At 38.1% G+C, this 18,750-nt stretch overlaps 1 long non-coding RNA gene across 3 annotated transcripts in view; it reads left to right on the top strand.

Annotated features, from left to right (window-relative positions):
- The first annotated feature begins 49 nt into the window (after positions 1-49).
- Positions 50-18,750, top strand: part of LOC144088660 (uncharacterized) — a 40,814-nt gene continuing 22,113 nt past the window's right edge. For all 3 annotated transcript variants that reach the window (XR_013304917.1, XR_013304918.1, XR_013304919.1), the window contains exons 1-2: positions 50-333; positions 4,296-4,447. This is a non-coding gene — a long non-coding RNA (uncharacterized LOC144088660). The remainder of the gene's footprint in view (positions 334-4,295; positions 4,448-18,750) is intronic.

The following is an 18,750-nucleotide window of genomic DNA, read 5'->3' as shown; positions in this document are numbered from 1 at the left end:
CGCCAACTTTTTTTGTTATTGTTGTTAGTGTGCGGACCCTTACCGGTAGGTGGCGCACAAAGACTAAATTAACCAATATCCTAATTGATATTAGCAAACTTTGTGGTAGTTCAACCCGGCAGATGTATCTATATTTACACCCCCCAGTCCTCAAATTGCATATCGTACGTACTATTTAATTTCGCGAATTCGGCCTTTTTATGTTATAAACACAGACTCCGTTTAAATACTCAACGAAGAATAACGCTCTGGCGCTTGTAATTGACGTCACACGCCATCTGAAGTCTCGAGTCACGCCATTCATGTTCACCTGCAGAGAAGATGAATTATAAAGTAAGTAATAATATATAACTTGATTGGCTAGCTCGTTGAATCAAAACACAGAATAATGAATGTTTTGACTGTCGAAGGGTGAAATCGCTTAATAGGAACGTTTTTTATATGTCGTATACTGTTAATTGTAGTAGATCCATGATAGATCAGGTAACACGTTTTTGGGAATAAATAACTCCATAAAGATCTGATGCCCCCATACATCAATTTGTATATTATAATTATTTTTCATATTATTGCTCATCAAAAACATTTGAATGAATAATTACAATTCATGCAAATGCAGTGTTACCTCTACTTGCAAAATTGTTTCCAGAATTGTTTTTTAACTTGGATTTTTCATAAAACGAAGCATGCTTTATATTGAATTACCATAATTTGTTAGATCATTAATACTGCTCCCTTTGTAGGAAATACATATGCAAACAAGAAATAAGAAGTCATCATTTATTCAGCCATTAAAAGAATAAGAAATGCAAAGAAATCTTCCAATGGGGTGGAATTGCGAGTGGCATCTGCAAAAAAAAACACTATTGTATAGGGGGTACCCAGAGGTTCCCATTCCTGCTTAATGAGAGTGAATGATCCACTGAGTTTGCCAAATTGCCAGGATTGAGATAGTCCCAATGGTTTTGGCCTCGGTCATCTGATGGAAAGTTTCTCCACGAGCAAGCTGATCTTGTCACGTAGTGACCCCTGAGAGGGTGACAGCCCATCAAATGTTAGCGCTCGCTCCAGAGACACAGATAGGGGGAGAGAGGCTATCAAAATGTAATTGCACTACTATTTGTTGGCCCGAGTGCGGCACAGGCGTCTGTCAGTCGAACATCAAAGAAACCCTACACTTTGGTCCAACTAAGAGGGTTTCAAGCCCGTGTTAGAGATTCAAATTAGGGTTGGAAAATGTTACAATTTTAAATGAGAATTTCTTGAAGTTTATACTTGTGTGTGGGACAGACTACGACTGCATTCATGTTTCTGCAGGCAATTCTATACTTGGTTAGAATGCCTTCGGATTATGGATTATGATGATGGTCCTGGTGGTTGTTGTTGGCAAAATGTCTTTTGAGAAGGAAAAAATACGGTAGCGGGCTCTCGTCCAAATATTTTTTCTGCTTCTTTATGCCCATTTTGTCTCTCGCTGGCGCTTAGATTCTCTGAGGAGGAGTCTTGCATTCTCTATTTCTTTTTGGTGTAGAACACGGTTCTTTTGTCCTTTCCTTCGGAGATTAAGGGATGTTGTCTTGTGCTCGTAATACAATCCTCTTCTTTTTTTTATCCCACTACACTCTACTGCTTCCTGAATTTGTCCAGATATGTACGCCTTTATAGTGATATAAATATATAAATATAAATGGCATTTCAAGTAGGGTTTGAATTTCTAATTTTTTTTCTAAATTGGAGGTTAAACCTAAACCTGAGTTTTTCTTCACGAAAACCTAACGTTACGTGCGTCACATTTTGAATTTGTTTTGATATGTTACTTTGATTAAATGTTACTTAAAGTGTTATTTACTTTGATTCAGGTGCAGTTATGGCGGCTTCGGTTTTTATGACCAAAATGATCTGGTCCCAAGTTGTTCACATCAAGCGGCACTTACTCTCTATTTATTTTTCTAATAACTCTCTCATTCCCCTCCCTATATTTTCATTGAACTGAGTGAAAATAGGATTAGTGATTTCTCCGTTTCTTATCTGCGCATCGCTCGCCTTTCCTCCTCAGATTCTCATCCTAATCTCCGAGCGCTTGAAATCTCGACGGATCTGACCGCCGCATGGAAAATTGCAGAACTCTCATTTCTCACGCAGCTCATCTAATCATGTCGAATTAATGGAGTTCATCTGCTGGTCGTGTGCTCCTCTGATCTTAATTCTCATTTTTGTTGACCCTGCTGCTTCAAACAGTTGGGTCCCTTGATTTTGCTAACCAAAGCAACTATACACATTAAGAGTCGCTAGATCCGCCAACCCTGCAACTTTACATATAGTGATAATGCAACTAAATTCAATGTAAACGTTTATGCATCATAATTGTGCCGCCATTGTGGTTGAGTGTCATTCAGCAACGAGCAGTCATTATTTACCATATTTTCTCGCCGTATTTGTCGCTAAAACAATGATGACTGAATCGAGACTACGGCTTATATGCGCACAAATTAGACTTGACATGCACGAAACGCCATAACGCAAGACAATGCGGCCGATACGGTCATTTATTTATAAAAATAGAGAAAAGATAAACAGATAAAATGCTTAGCAAAATGTATTTTGATGTCAATGAATGAAATTCAGAAAAAAAACTTATCTTGCCTAATAGGTGAAAAACTCTTTTGTTGACGTGATGTGACTATTCTTAGTGTTCATCTATACTTGCTGCTGCACCATTTATGTTCATGTATCTGTTACCTCAAAGCCTGTGATCTCTGAAATACTAACACTATGTAGCGCTGCTGTAGAACATTTGTCATCTTAGCCAAGCACATCCATCAAAAACTTTGCAATCTCAATCATCTCCTTCTACTACCGTCTTGAGTATGTCGCATTGGCTCCTAATCCCACCAAAGCGCCACACTTCCACCACCATCGCACTTTCTTTGCTCTGTTGATCAAGTATAGCTTTTTGATTGATGCCGTCTTTAAAAATGCATTAGCTTGACTTTGAGCTCCTGTGGGAGCATTTATCTGCTCACAGTGCCAGTGACTTTGCAACACCTAGTAGTGACCCTCTGCGAATTTAGGCTTACACGCGCAAACGCAACCATCTGGGAGAGCAGGCATGTAAAACATGTAACTAAAGAAACATGTAAAACATATATATATATATATATATATATATATATATATATATATATATATATATATATATATATATATATGTGTGTGTATATGTATATGTATGTATATATATATATATATATATATGTATGTATGTGTATGTATGTATGTATATATATGTAAGTATATATATGTAAGTATGTATGTGTATGTATGTATATATATGTATATATGTATGTATGTGTATGTATGTATATATATGTATATATATATGTATGTGTATGTATATATATGTGTATATATATATGTATGTGTATGTATGTATATATGTATATATATATATATATATATATGTATATGTGTATATATATATATGTATATGTATATATATATATATATGTATATATGTATGTATGTGTATATGTATGTATATATGTATATATATATGTATATATGTGTATATATGTATGTATGTATATATACATATATATACATATATACATATACATATATACATATATACATGTGTGTGTATGTGTGTGTATATATGTGTATGTAGTATGTATATATGTGTGTGTATGTATGTGTATATATATATATATATATATATATATATATATATATATATATATATATATATATATATATTAGTTGTACACTAAGCAAAGAATGCATAATGTAATGTAAAGGGAAAAATATTTGTTGCATTGGAGTATTGGATTGGATAACTTTATTCATCCCGTATTCTGGAAATTTCATTATGACCGTAGCAAGAAAAGGCATAGTTATAAGTTCGACAGTACATTCGCATAACATGTTGAAGTAATAGACAAATAGGGAACAGTCAAAATAAGTATCTGTAAATGTAAAATATTAACGGTTTTCTGGAGAACCACAGGATAACAATCTATTGGCGGTCAGAGTGATAAAAAAGTCGCCGGTCCGGCCAAACTATTAAAACAAAGGGTGACTTATAGTGCACAAAATACGGTAATTAAAGTCTGATATTTCAAATGATAATTATATTTTTTCCCCAATGGAAAGTTTTTTTTGTTTCTAATGCACATTTTCAACTAAAATGTTAAGCCCTCTTAGTTGACAAATTGCAAAATTAATTGATGATTAGTCATCTACCAAAAGAATTGCTTGTGGCAGACCATGTTAGCCTAACTTTCTTTCCTTCTTAGGAATGCAAGTTTCCCAATGACCGACATGCTTGCGAGGTGGTTGCCACCATCTTGCCACGTTCCCTGGAGCAGTCCTGCATCGGACATTGTGACCGAACAACAGGTCGAGGAAGCATTGGGAATGGACAAAATGAGGGGAAGCTCCAGAAATGGTAAGTCAAAGTTCTAAGTAATGAGTTCATGAATAAGCACTGACAAAGATGGTCGCGAGAACAAATAAATAAACCAAGCTTGTATTTTCACCCGGACGTGAGGCCGTCACACCAGATAACTCCGAGCAAGAGGAAGAGTTGTTGTGAAAAGCCCATCAATCATAGTCCAGTCACAGCCTCAGAGCGACTGGTGTAAAATCGCCGCAGAGAAGTACGATAAATTAGCATCCTGTCTCTTGTGAATACGTAGCTCATAAATCACGGAGATGACTGCCCTGGATCAATGTGTCCTAACTACCAGAATCGCAGCAAGGAAGGTGGCATGGGGCTCAAGTGCTCTAATTGACACTTGCGGGTAATTAGCCTTGAAATGCTAAATTAGAATTTAGGAGTAAACCATGACTCGGCAGAAGCCTCGCAATCATTTCATGGCGAAAACCCTCAGCAGATCTTTCCTCGCAGCGGATACTTTGTAGCCTCCATTTAATGCGCAAGGTGGAAAGCCTTTGTTTTTTTTTCAACTCTGATCTTCGCCCACTCGTGCTGCGAAACGGTGGAGAGTTCAAACAAAGCGGCGTTCCACTCGGGGCTTAGCTACGCCCACACTTTGTTCTTCACAAACGGCGAGCACATGTGGACGACATCATCACGGAGGCATAGTCATGACTCAGGATTCTGTGAAGACCTGATTCTCCTGCTAATGCGAATAGCAAAGGTAACACAGATACAGTCGTACCTCTACTTGCAAAATTAATTGGTTCCAAGACTTTTTTTGTAACTTGAAAATTTCGCAAGTAGAGGTGTACTTTATATGTAAATTCTCTAATTCGTTCCACGGTCCTCACACAACAACCAACTAAACCCTTCCAAATTGGTCAAAGTGTCTCAATTTTGTATGAAAGATATGAGGAAATACACAAAACGAGAGAAAATGATAAGGAAATGATTTATTAATGTCTTAAAATAAATAAAGCATATGAAAATGTGCCCTGCGCCACTGAAATATCACCGTTGTAGATGTATACCCGTGATTGTCCGCCAGACGGTGAGATGAGCCCGTTCTACCAGGGCCGAAAGCCGTCCACTTTGTAGTACATTTTAGACTTTTATGTGTGTCCTGTGTGTGTGAAAATATGTGCCATGTTGCATTTGTACAGTTTTAATTGCTTTATAAGGGGAATTCAAACTAAAATAATGGATAAGGAAATGCATTTACTTTTTGAGGGATTTTGTAACTTAGATCTTTTTTGTATCTTGAGTCATTCATTTCCATATAAAAAATTTGTAACCTGAAACTTTTGTGCCTAGAGGCATTCGTAAGTAGAGGTATAACTATATAAGTGCTCATTGGGTGGGAAGTCGGCTAACATCCTGTCATATACTGTATATATATTTTAGTACTTTTAGAGGTTTTGTCTAAATAAAGCTCCCCAGTACCATTTGCAAGTATTCCTTTGCAAATGTACAAATTTTCATGAATTTGGATTGATATGACATTTTTCTGGCAGTGGCAAACAATGCTTTACAGTTTTTGTTGAGATTTGTGAAGAGGAGGCTGCGCGAGCCTAATCCGTTCTGGTTTTTTGAGCCCGATGGACCAATGGAAGCGTGACAAAATATCGATTGAAGACTGGCTTGTCAAAATAGGAGGAAAATTGCGGGTTTTACTCGCATCACCTTTCATACTTAAGAAGTCACCAGGGATAGCAAGACATTCCACATGGCTTCTCTTCTTATTGCCATCTTGTGGCATCATGTGCAAATGGATGGCTTTTTAAAGTGTGACATAGTGGGTCACTGCTGTGTGCTATACTAATGTCATTTTGTGGCAATTATATGTGCTGGTTAAGCTACTAGTGTGGCGTATATGTGCTTGTGCAATGTAGTTTCATTGATTGGGTGTGAATAAATTCACCATTTAGCATGCTGACGTGTTGAATTATCATGGGATACATGATGTACACAAACATGTGACTCCAGGGACACCCATATGCTATACACAATATATTGAATGTCGCTGTCCGTATTTCTACTTACCCTCAATTATATTTGTACCATCGCACTGTTTTGTCGTCTTTGTGACTTTCTCTTATTGCTCATATTTTCTTTTTGTTGTCGAGCATTTTGAAGGTAAAACTAACATTCAGGATCATAGGTGTTGCTTTCAGTCTCATGTATAATCTATCTTGACTTTTGTCCAGTGGGTTTTGTAACTGTTTGCCAATGAGAATTCATATGGAGGACCCTGGAGGAAAAACAGATGATGGTGGATGAAATGTGGTTGACCTTGTGAATGCTGCAGTGGACCAGTCAGCTCACTGCAAGCTTCGCATTATTCATAGAGCTGCAAGGACAGTGCCTTGGCAACTCTTATGGGCTTTGCTCTATTGTGAATAGATCTTTTATGCCTTATTTTAAACAATGCAACATTATAGAAAATTTACACTAGTCTAATTTTAGCATGAGCTGATTTAAAACAACTAAAACTTGTTTAAAAAATATTTAACTATAGTGTTAAAGAAAGAAATTCTTGTTTTAATAATAAATTATTGTTTAGCAAAACAAATATCGCACTTTACTCATTTTAAAAATGTTTTTGTTGTTGTTGTTGAAAGTAAATCTTTGTAGATTTGTATTAGTTCCTATAGATTTTTAAGAGTTAATACATTTCCATTTTATTTTTCTTGAGAAAACAGCTCATCTTTTGCTTAGAATTCCATTCTTAAACTTTTAACATAAATAAAAATTACATTTACCTTGTTAATTAAATTTCAGCACAGTTTTATTTCTTTTTAACGATTTTCCTTAAAATGTCAAACAGCTAACTTAACCAAAAATATACCCCTTCCGGTTGACATTTTGAATTTGACTATCATATAGCTTAAACTTGACCCTATGTCATGTGAACGGTACCTGAGGGTGTTTGTGTAATTTCTATATCTTATCCATGCTGTTTTGGTTTGTCTGCTCTAGCAATCCGCATTACTGGAATCACCCATATTTTTGTGTGTGCCGGTTTATTATATGCTTCCCCATCTTCCTCCTCCTCAATGCAAAGTGAGCCATCGGATCTGCGACCGTTTATTTCTAGAAGCTCCGTGACCACTCCCGTGGAAGAACTCCACAGCTCAGGTGCATATGGGAGTTTTGTTGTTGTTCTTTTTCCCCGTGACCAGGATGTTTCCTATGGGACGCTTAGCTGAATGCCAGCTGAGCCTTAAACCCCTTGGGAAGCGTGCATTGCCTTTAGGGTGTGTCTCATGAAGCCCCAGGTGGCCTTTCAACTGCCATATTATGGTTGAAACCATTTTGAATTTTCGAAAGAAGGGTAGCACCAAGGGAGCCACATAAACAGATGGCCCCATTGGACCTTTATTAACCGTAAACACAATTTTTCAAGTCCCGTATTTTCCCGACTATAAGTCGCATTCTGAGTATACGTCACTCTAGCCAAAGAATGCACAATAAAAAGCGATTTAAAACATCCATGAGTGGCACTGGAATAACGGTTGCATTTTTGGGGACAGTGTTTAAAAAAATATCAGCAACCAAGAAAAAACATTATACATATAATGAAGTATAATTGTAATAACAGACAAAATAGGTACCTATTAATGTAACCTATATTGTGTTTTTGTAAAACTAAGAACACAACATAGTAAGCTGTTGGCAGTTAAAGTGAAAAAATCTGTGTATATATCTATATCTATATCTATATCTATATCTATATATATATATATATATATATATATATACATACACACATATATATATATATATATATATATATATATATATATATATATATATATATATATATATATATATATATATATATATATATATATATATATATATCTTTTTCTTACCAATTTATGTTGACTGTAAATACTGTGTTTTTTCCTTCTGGGAAGACAGTTAAGAATTTAAGCTTGGCTTTTGAGGAACGTAGCAGAAGAGCTAATTGGCCTCAAAATGTAGCCAAAAGAGTCTTATTGTGATTTTTGGTGGGTTACAGTACAACTTTCTTTTAGGAACTGTAAAAGAAAAATCTGGCAGCTCAAAGAAGCATCAGAAAGTTTTGTTTTGTTTTGTTTCTTCACTATAATTATGGGTGTTGGAGCCAATCCGAGACACACACAAAAGAAAAAAAAAACCTTGGTGCACATGCTTTTATTTGATGTGTCAAATCAGTTTGCCCACACACAGTATTGTTTCACAATAGGGATAAAATACAACAGGGATTTGCCAACAAAGTGGCATGAAACAAATCATGGCATTCTCAGGTCGTTTGACTTCTTTCACATAAATAATTGTATATTTCACTCTTCCTTCTTGTAGTATAACAGTTTTTCCTCAAAGTTTCTCAAACAACTCTGCTGAAAAAATATCCCTGAATCCTTTCCTCGGTTTTAGCCGCTGTCACTAAATCTTTTTTTTGTTGAAATTATGCAACAAATCCGACGAGGACAGACGTGCGTCGGTTAAGCCGTGGCGCCTGGTCGTCGTACGTCAAGTTTAATCTGCGCTACACTTGATCGCTGACTTGCTGTTTCCAAAATTTGGGGTGACCTGACTTGATTCTTATGTATCTTGTAAATTGGCATGTTTCTAGGCACGTCCCCATCACATATTATTGCACGCGAGCCAGAGTTCGAGATTTTTAGGATCTGAATCCGCTATTAAGGAAGTGGCAGGCAACATTAAAATGTCACTCCGTCCAATTTATAGAAAGCATGACTAATATTATTGCCATACAAAAGAGTTATTGGTCCTTCTTAGCTTCTTAATTAAGCAAAAAAGTCAGTTAGGCAAAACAAAATAAGTTTGCATTTTTTTTTTTTACAAAGTTGGTCATCAAATCAATCCAATTTAGCAAATTTCTGATTTTCTTTTTCGCTTTTGCTGGACAGGTCATTCTATGTTCTTCAAAATTTGTTTCGGTAGTGTAGTGAACGGTGCATAATATTAAACATAATTCCTGTACATCTGCAAAGTTTGTTACAGTAATGTAAATAGAGTATATAGTGTAAAACTTGGTGTATATGCGCATGTGTGTTTATAAAATCAGATTCCGAATCTCCTAAAATGACGGGATGAGGCGTGTTTTCTTATCCGCGATCAGATTGAGGACATCCCCTTTTTTTTTCTTTAATTGAATAGATTTTTGGGGGTGTGGGGGTACAGGAAAGTTGAATCCTTTCCTTGAGGGAACAGAAGTTATTACTTCAGCAAATGATTGCAGCCGAGAGAATAAATGGCGTGAATAACGCTGAGTGCAAATGATAATAAATGCGCTGGCGAGAGGGCGCGCAAAGATGCATCATACTAAACGCATCAGATTTTTTTTTTAAGTGAAAAAAATTTGCTGCAACCCAGAGAAAGTCAATGATTTGACTTAACCTCCAAAATATATATGATTAAGTATATGTTACGAGCCTGACATAAAAAGTTAATAATTAATAATAGTTTGACAAAAACAAAAGGTTGAAATTTCGTCACTCTCCAGGGATGCACCAGTTAACCATCATGTTTTACACGTGTGACTTTTAATTTCCAGTAAAACTATTTAGTACCACAAAACCAACATTTTTTTGGCTAAGACAGCAACATGCAGGAGCCAGACATTGGAGCTTGATCGTCATCCAAGGCAGTCCTGGGGCGACCGGCGCCGACCAGCTGGTTGGGCAGCTTTGCGAGCGAACGACAAAAAAATACAAGTGCTTGCGTTGCGGTCAGCATAGGTTTTCGAAATGTTAAGAAGCATTTGGCGGCTTCGGCTGTTTTATAATTATAATATCAGCAAAACCGAAACCCCGAGACGGCTGTATAAATGATATGGAATCCAGACGTCGCTCATCCTCTCGGTGGTGAGTCAGCTGTATGAAAATCTTCTCTTTACATTTTTTCCTAATCCGAAGAGTTCTTTACAAGGGTTTTAACGGGCCGCGTTGACTCAACTAATCCGTGCGGTTGCAGGATTGAAAGCTGCAGGCAAACCAAGACAAGGAGGAACATTTTACACCACGACATTGATGACCAACATAACCACCGTCACCAGTACAGCACTATCTTAACTTAGTGTTTTGTGACCATTGTATCTTGAATTATTTCAAATTATTGATAGGTTTATTAATTAGTCTTTAATAAAACAGAGAGACATCTTTTGGTTTATTCTGGCTACAAACTTACAAGGAAAATCACTCCCGACTCGTCTTCGTCCAAGATGATTCTGAAGAGCGGCATCCTCCTCTGTCCATTTAGTCGCGCATAATTCAAAACATCTAAGGTAATCTGATTCAAACAATTGCATAAGCTAACCGAATAACACCATCGAGGTCAAAAACAACTGCAACAATAATCGCATATCAGGCATTCATTAATAACAATTAAGGTCGGAACCCAAAAACAACTCCATTGGAAATTAAACAAACAAGCCTCCATTTGGCAAAACAATTCCATATCAAGCGAACCGAGCGTCATAATTTGAGAAACATATGCGAGTATTTTCGGAAGTTGATTCGATTATCGCAATCTGCTCCGGAATCCAAGTCAAAGCAATTTAAGAGTCCTTCGCAGAGCTTCATTGCGAACTTGCATCTGGGTAAAGGGTCGAAGTTTATCTCCCAGTAAACAGTCCTTGGAGCCGAGGACCCGGTGAGGTGTTACGTTAACAAGCTGGAGCCAGCTGCCCTGGAGAGTGACCTTGAGCTTGCTCGGTGATTACTTAAAATATAGCCCAAGTTAAAATATAGCTTAATTGCCTATTAATGATTGATGAACATATTTACATACTTCTGGAGTTTATTTATGGTTATCTCTCATGAAAAGTCGCCGAAATGATGAGTACTAAAAAAAAATCGCCTGCCACTTTTGGACGAGAATTGACACAAAGGACGGAGAAAGGCAAATATATCTGCCAGTCACATTACTGTCACTTTTACTCCTCATCGCAACAAGCTTACATTGCAAACCTCTAATACGTATGGTCGAAATTGTTGCAATGAAATCCGTCCTGTCCTTGTCAAACGGTTACACTTAAAGTTAATAGTAGGATGCTATAAAATCTAAAAAAAAGGGCTAAAATTGTGACATTAGATCTTTTATTGAACCTGGCTAAAGGTAAGATTGGTCAGAATAGGTCTATTGGAACAATATCCAATTGAAACAATGGAAACTATGAAAAAAATGGATTAGGTGAAGCTCGCTCGGGTGTAATAATTAATACTCCAGTTGTAGTGCTTAGCTGTTTATTTTCTCCATTGATAGCACAATGGTGGCGGCAAGCTAAAGGTCAAGCCTTTAGTCAAACACTTATTTTTGTTCTTTTCCGTGGTCTCCAACTGTGCGACGTGCTTGAAGGTCAGTATTTTCCCCCTCTCACGACATCTTATTATGACTTTGTGGCAGATCAGAGTTTTGCCTTCAAAATTAAAAGGTCAAACGGACTGGAAGTGTGATCAGAAGTATTTAGACACCTCGCTTCACTTTGTTTATCAGCTCGTCACTCTGCCCCACTTTCGTTTTTGTATTCCGAGTCGTGGCAAAAAATAATCTCGACTACTGTTTTCCATTGAGTGATACTCTTCGACGACATCCTCGATTTTGTCTATGCAGAGGCAAACCGTTGCATAAATTTTGCTTATACAATTTCCATAGTTTAGAATCTCTGTGACTCATGATAATTTACTTTTATAATACTCTTAGACCAGATTCTATCATTTAATAAGTGTGTAAAAATTCGCAACAGTGTCACTTTAACTTTAACCGCTTACTTTTTCCTCATTTCCCAAAGTGCATCAGACGAGAAGCGTTCCGGTGTAGTTTCATTACGGCTGTTGGGTAGCTGGAAGGACGCTTTAATAACATTTTATCAGACCGGGCTCATGCGCCAGGCCATAAAAAGCGGAGTGAGCGATGGGCCCCGAAGAACTGCGCCCAAGTATCGACTCGATGAACCCAGATAGCGTTACAGCCGTTTGGCTTCTATCAAAGTCTGAGACTTTTTTTTCACTGGGATTTAAAAAGACAAAGGCGGCGCTCGTATCAGTGGTTACCTTATTTTTTTTCTTAGTCATCCCCAGCTGCTACCGTTGGTTGCCAGGGAACAGATACAGACAGAATGCTGCCTCTTATCTTGTCACGCTCCTAATTTCCTGCCGACCGTCTCTCCCCTGTGGCTCCTGTTCCCGTGACGATGGAGATGAAAGGCGCCCGGAGGTGGTAGTGTCGGGGGGGGGAGGCGGTAAGAGAATGGTGGGAGTGGGGGATGCCGCCACTAAGACAACAGGGCCTTCTCGTGGTGATGGAGAGGTTTTTAATGACCGAACAAACAAAAAAAGGAACCTATATGGACCCTTCGTTGCTGGGCACGGTACTCCACTCCCATTTCGCAAACAACCTTTACGTCAAGCGGCGCGGCCAATTCTTTTCTATCAACACGTTGAAATAGGTTTTCAAGCGTAGCTAACGCGCTATTTTTATGGCATTACCATCGAGCAAATGGAAGCGAAATATTGAAAACGTAATAGCCTATCATTCTATTTACAAGCCTTGTTTTCGCCATCTATTCCCAACAAGCATCCGTTTAAAGTCCTGTTATTTTACGAGTGTTTGTTTTACATAACGCTTGTTACCTTTACTCGATGGGGCGCAACATGAGTCAGACACGGAATGATCCTAGCACATACTGCAGGGATGTGTGGCATGCTGTAAATATGCAATTTCTTATAGGAATAGACCAGTGGCGGTCTGTGCATTTTCTCGTAGCGCCTTCAACGAATCAATCCAACCAAACACTGGAGCTTAAATACAAACACTGGAGCTTTTCAGATATCAGAACCGGGCCCACAATTGAAATATTATTTAGGAATATAGCCATATTTTACTTACCAAAAATCCTTTTTAACTGTACACAATGTCCATCCTCCTTTCTTCCTTTTTTTCTATCGCCATCGAAGCTAATGCTGAAAGTCGAGCCTGTCCTGTCGTATTTCTGGCATAGTCCGTCTTGAAAATGGCTTTAAATCAACACAACAATATATTTGCTTGTGCAGCTAGCTCCAGATACAGTTTGGTAGCTAACCATAGTTGGTAAAAGCGATGACGTATCCCTACGCCTGCGACAATGCATTGTGGTGTTGCCAACTCGAAATCTGATTTGTTAAAGCAACAGTCTTATCGACGCTTGTTTAATGCAGCAGAGCCCGCAGAACTGATTGTGAAGGCTTTGAGGCAGATTTCTGACCCTGGCAACAAATAATGGCTGAAATGTGATTGGTTAAATGCTTCAATATGAAAACACATCTGGAAGCAGTGCAACCAGGGGGAAAAGCAATGAAAGGAAGCTAACAGACAATTAATTAATGGAATTATTATTAAGTATTGATGGACAAAATATAATGTAGGATTCAGATATTTCTCAGGCCAGCAGAGAAGGCCTTGAAGGCCCTGACGGCCTTCTTCTCCTTTTTGTCTATCCTTAGCATGTAACACTAGCCTCCTCCTGCAATCAACTTGTTTTATTCGAGTATGTACACCTCATACTACTCGCCCTGATTGCGAAGTGCGAAAATTACATCAATTTGCATATTTATATCACGCCACACATGGCACAGAGGACTTTAAAGTGGTGTAATCGTTCTTGTGTGTCAATTCCGTAGATGGACGGTCCAGCTGCCTGATTAAGATCTACGACATCGGCAATTCAATTAGTCTTTTTCTCTCTGAAGCGGCCAAGTGTGATTACATACCAAAGATCAATGATCTTTTGTTGCAGTGCATCCCTCCGTAAAAAGATAAAATGTTATTGAGAGTATGCCATTGAGTGTCTGTTGACTCCAGGTTAATGTTGTGTGCATGACAATCTGCTATCTTTTCTCAGTTTAGCACCAAACTGCTGATCCATGTAGTTTTCGTCGAATGCGTTTCATGTAAGGGAGCCGTGTTAGTCGTTGAAAACAAGCCAGGCGCTTTCCAAGAATGAATAATGTCCCACTTTAATGTAAATAATGTATTCTTACTCACTGGCATTGTAAAAGGGGAATAGTTTTCACTTTATATCCAGCATTGGTCTCAACTGCCATGCTACACATTTAATATCACTACTAAAATATAGTTTTGCGTAGTCTACACGTCTTTAAAAGATACAGATATATTGCATTTGCGTAAAGCTGCCTGTCAATCTGTCACTTGGTTATAGTGCACAAATGTGTCACTTTAATAACTACACGTCATTGCCATCTCTACACTCTTTGAAATCTGCAATTGTGTGTTCTTGGGAATAACATTTCCACATCTAGTTCTTCTCATAGTGGCCATCCTTCTTATAGACGCCTCACATGTCATGGAACATTCCAGACACTCTCCCCTGCTGATCTTCTTCTGGAAAGTTCCGTTGGTCTGTGATATGTTATTGTATCCTCCAGATAACCACGACACTCGCTAATCACCTGTCAGCAGGTTGTTGGCACCCTTGCTCGCCCATGTCAGAATATCCCATGTGGCCCGATTCATTCACACCTATCTGTATCTGTCTTTCATTCGCACTGCCTCGCTCACACCTTTGTCAGTCTTCGTAGTGAAATTCCAGTGGGACGGATACCGCCATTCCTCTGGATTTTTGGTGCTATCACAGTTTTGTGATCGAAAGCTCGCCCATATTTGCACAATCCTGAAGATGAGTTTTCAGATCTCACTTTATTGGCCCGGCTCAGAAGGTAAAAAAGAAAATTGTGAATCAGGGGGCGGCTTATATGCGAGAAATGGTAAAATTCAGCAATTTTAAGGGGGCAGCTTATATGCGAGAAAAAGTCAAATTCAGCAATTTTAAGGGGCAGCTATTACGCGGGTGTGGCTTATATGTGAGTAAATATGGTAGTATTAAAAACGTGATGTACTGAAGCTGTGAAATGGTGAAGGTTCACAGTATCGCATATCGGCAATAATTTATGCAACTATATCATCAACTAAAATGTGTTATTGTGACACGCCTGGTAAATATCTTACCTGTTTTAAGAGTCAGTTATCGTATTGCAGTAAAAGATAATACTATAGTAATAATTGTTCTCAAAAGTTAAGTTGCAACTGAATTACGTTAAGTTAAAAATGTTCTTTTGATTTTCTCACGTCACAAAGTACGTCATAAAATGAATTCACCACGTTTTCTTGACTTGAAACCCTAATTTCACCCTTGAGCACCATACTCGTCACCCTTTGTTGAATATGGATTTTAGTATCCATCGCTCCGCAGAGCAAATGTCAAAATGCTAATGGCAACATTTATTCGAGGCTGCGAGGTGAGGCTGTGCAAATTGTTCGGGATGCGTAAGGTCAACACGAGAATTTATCATTTCATCGTTGGGCCTCCAAGATCCCCAATGAAACGCTGATAATACAAAATACTCTAATGATTTATCTCATCTCATCTCATTTTCTCAACCGCTCTATCCTCACTCAAGCATGGGGGGTGCTGGAGCCTATCCCAGCTGACTTCACCATGTGCTACAATTTACAAAAAAGTCCCTCTATCACACACTAACATATTGACACCATTGTGGCTTTGATTTTGATCACTTTTTAAAGAACGCATTAATATTTCTGTTGTATATTTCAGAAAAAAAGGCCATTTACAGTCTAAGTCCTTTACACTTGCATTGCACGATGCAAAAAAACCTCCAATATTCAGCTTTAATTTTTTGGCAATTAGTGAAATAATTAGATGTAAAACTTTTATTGCAATAGCAAGTGGTGCTGTTCTATAATAACTATTGTAGCTTCCTGTTTGTGGTATTCCAGATGTATGTGTGTAAATAGTATCTTTTATATACAGGCGTTACAAATATCTTGCCAACCGACACTGCTCTTAACACCATATTTCTTTTTGCAAAAGAAGCTTGATGAAACTACACCAGTCGACAAAGCGAGTGTCCACTCGAGACGTGTTGAGATGTTTTCTAATCCCAGACGTGCAAAGAGGTTCTCAGAGTCGTCCTCTTGAGCTCGCCTCCACTGAAATGGGCTCTGAACAAGTCTGCTTGCAGAATACTTGAATTGATGATGTGGAATTGTTGGCAACATATAGTCAAAGTCAAAAAATAAAATAAACATCACAGAGAAAACTGTTAACATCCTTGTAAAATATCAAATGGCATAGTGCAGTTTTCTATATAACTGCACAAATGCGCTGGTCACTTGCTTCAGGCTAAAGCGAGTACCTTTATGCATTAACGTCATTAGGTTGTTATTGCTATCTTAGCAGTGAATTGACCATGTTTGTGTTCACTTTAGAGCTGATTCTCTGCTCAACAATTCTAAAGGCGTATTTTTGGTGCAGTTCCTTTTCGAAATGCCATTTTTGTAAGTGACCCTTGATTTACGAAAATCGTTCAATCATAGGTCTGGGTTGTTGGGTGAAAGTCAGGCATTGGATAAGCTATATAAACATTTTCTGTTTTGCTTGTTTCACTAAGTCTAAAACTGTGTCTTTCATTTAAAAAAAAAACTATAACACACTGTCATGACTAAAAAACATCACTAGCTACAGTAAGAGTTAGGATGTGGGGTGTGGCTCCAGTTTCTTACCTAGGTCTACAATGTCTTGTGTGTCTTGTGTCAGTCTTGCTATTGGAACCAGGAATTTTCCCGAATACGGGACGAAATAAAGTTCTAATCTAATCAGATAGGTGAAGGTTTAGGTTACAGATCCAGTTATTGTAGTTTGTTTTTCGCACAACAATGCCTGGCAGTCTTTGGCAATGTCTCTTTCTGCCTCTGCACTTCACTGCTTTTAAAAACATTTAATAAGGAGGTTGTGTGGCAGTATAATTTTCTAATTGACGGGTCTCCGACAGGATTAAAATTCTGCGCTCCGTTATGGTGGACTGAAAAAGAAAATTGATTTTGCGCCTGGTGGCTGCTGTTTGACTGACGTGTCTGGAGTCGGACGCGGGTCAACATTTGCGCTGTTTGCCAGACTTTTCCAGCCCCGTTGGGGCATCAGCTGTTGTGTATACACGGCGAGCGCTTGGATTTAAATTTAAACCCGCTGAGGAAAGCGACCTATCCGCTAACTCGCTGTGCCCCGAGGCGGCCAGCGGACGCCCCTTGGCCACTTGGCACGAAGGACAGGATGCTGTCCACTGACCTTTTTAAGCTTCTAATTTAAGCATGATGTGCGGACAGATGTGTCCGCGGTGGAGCGAGTAGAAGAGGATGTGGGGTCCAATGTCCCGCAGGTCTTCTTCCCTTCATCGTCCCAGTGAGACTTCAGCCTTTATTATTCATGATGCACTGCAGTTATACCTTTTCTTATACGTCACTTGTCAAACAACAATACGATCGATATGCACCGCTGTTTAAACGGCAGTTCATTAATGGCTCGGTTTGAATCGTTTTAATTGTTGACACTTTTTACGAAGTGTTGAGTGATGTTGGTTTTATTTTTTTGCTTCTAGCTGAATTTATCAAACTCTTGGGGATTGTATAATGCTCCTGCTAGTGTGGCAGAGGAAGTCGAGATAACGTGGATTTTATTTGTTTTACTTTATTGAAGGAACTTTGTTTTTGAAGTGACATGCTTTTGTGGTTTGAAATGGCATAAGAATGACAAGCACACTGCTCAATGTGTTAATTAGATTAGATTGGATAACTTTATTCATCCCGTATTCAGGAAATTTCACTGTCACAGTAGCAAGAGGGTGAGAATACAGACACAGCAAAAGGCATTTTTAGACATAAATAAATAGTCTTAATGTTATATGATCAAGATTATTGATCAAATCTTTCTGTGAACCATCTTTCCATGTAAATGTATCCCATAATAGAACATAGGCAGTTGCTGTTTTGTAATCAGATGTGGTTTATATATTTAAATTGTGTGAAATTTAAGTTGGGCAGCATATAATCAGTCGCTCTCTATAGCTGACAATAAAAAGGAATCTTTGAAGGAATCCCTTACTTTATACCATATCTTATGTTCACCCCCTAATTTGAAACATTTCTAAAATGTGTCTCCAAACTTTTTTTAATGACTTGTAAACTTTTGTTTAAAGCTCTATCTCCACTTTGAAACTATCATTCTATCTTTGAAAGCCTAGCTCTTATCTTGAAGTAGGAGAAGGGAATCACGTTTTTTTTTTCTCGCAAAATGAAGCCCCGGGTGATTTTGTCCAAGGAACATTACTGCTGTTCCTGCAAAAGAAACGTAACAGGACTGGTTAAAAAAAAATCTTTTAAGAAGGCCGAAAGTCTCAAGCACACCAGACAAAGAAGCCTCAGATGTTGTACTTGCTCAGACAAAGCAA

Source organism: Stigmatopora argus, chromosome 14, assembly GCF_051989625.1.
Source record: "Stigmatopora argus isolate UIUO_Sarg chromosome 14, RoL_Sarg_1.0, whole genome shotgun sequence".
Lineage (NCBI taxonomy): Eukaryota > Metazoa > Chordata > Actinopteri > Syngnathiformes > Syngnathidae > Stigmatopora > Stigmatopora argus.
Note: the sequence above shows the minus strand (reverse complement) of the source record. Positions and strands in the feature narration are given on the sequence as shown.